The sequence below is a fragment of the Lycium ferocissimum genome, chromosome 4, assembly GCF_029784015.1.
Source record: "Lycium ferocissimum isolate CSIRO_LF1 chromosome 4, AGI_CSIRO_Lferr_CH_V1, whole genome shotgun sequence".
NCBI classification, from domain to species: Eukaryota; Viridiplantae; Streptophyta; class Magnoliopsida; order Solanales; family Solanaceae; genus Lycium; species Lycium ferocissimum.
In genome coordinates, this window is record NC_081345.1 from 809,590 (window position 1) to 810,831 (window position 1,242).

Genomic DNA, 1,242 nt, shown 5'->3' on the forward strand with positions numbered 1-1,242 from the left:
ACCAACAAACATTCAACAACATCAACCATTAATTCAAGACACACTTTAACATCAACAACCTTCTTTCGCACAATGCGACAACATTCCAATTACGTTCAAATCAACATATATAATCAATCCAACATCATTGCCCACGCGTTCAAATACCAATCCCAAAACCATTCAAACATGATTCAATAACATTTCCAACAATCCACAAAATTATTCAAACACCCCCCAACCAAAACATAAGGCAACCCGAAACCTTCCAAGTCCAAGGAAATATCAATAACGCATTTCTTTTCTTCCAAATTCATAAACCATACTAACAATCCATACTTTAACAACATTAATCTCAAAAATACAAGAAACCATATTAAAATCACATTAGGTTCCAAAACAGCCCACATGATTTCAACTTCACTTTAAACCATTAAGCCTTCATTTTTCATCACATAATCTATAACAACAACAACCAAAATACTACGTAAAATCAATTGGGCCATAACTTACCAAAATCACTCTCCTATACGGCCAACACCCACACTCCAAATTTTCATGATTTCCATCCATTTCCACACACTATAACAACACTCAAACATGCTACATACAATTAATTCACCATTTCTACACAACACACACAACACACGGCCAAACTTCAATATTCACGGCTCAACTTTAACACCCATATTTTCATGAATTTCATTCATTTCTACATACTACAACATCCACAAACCATTCATAACACATAAAAGAAAAGATTGAACCATACCTTCTTCACCCACTTTTCCACTCCTAAGCTAGGATATCACTTTAAGAACAAGCGTTTTGTTTGCTCCAACGACTACTCCACATTGTTATGCACCTTCTAAGGAGTTGAAAGGCTTGAAGAAAATAATTTTTGAAGAAGTATTTTGGTCTCCAATTTTTTTCATCTATGGCCGAATGGCCTTTCCCTTTTTTTCTCCATTTTTCTTTAACTTTCTAAGTGGAACAATGATAAAGATGACTAAGTTAGTCATCTTATTCATGCATATATAACTAGCACATGTGGACTATGGCCCACAAGTCATGTGCAAGGCCACATGGCCATTTTTTCATGAATTCTTAATTTCCAAAACTTCACTTTTTGCCCCAAATTTTCATGAAATGTCTAGCTTTCCATAATTCATCTTTTGGTCCCAAATTTCGCTTATTCCAAATTTACCCTTAACATTCCATACCAATAAAAAGATGAATATGCAACTTACGTACTTTTAACAA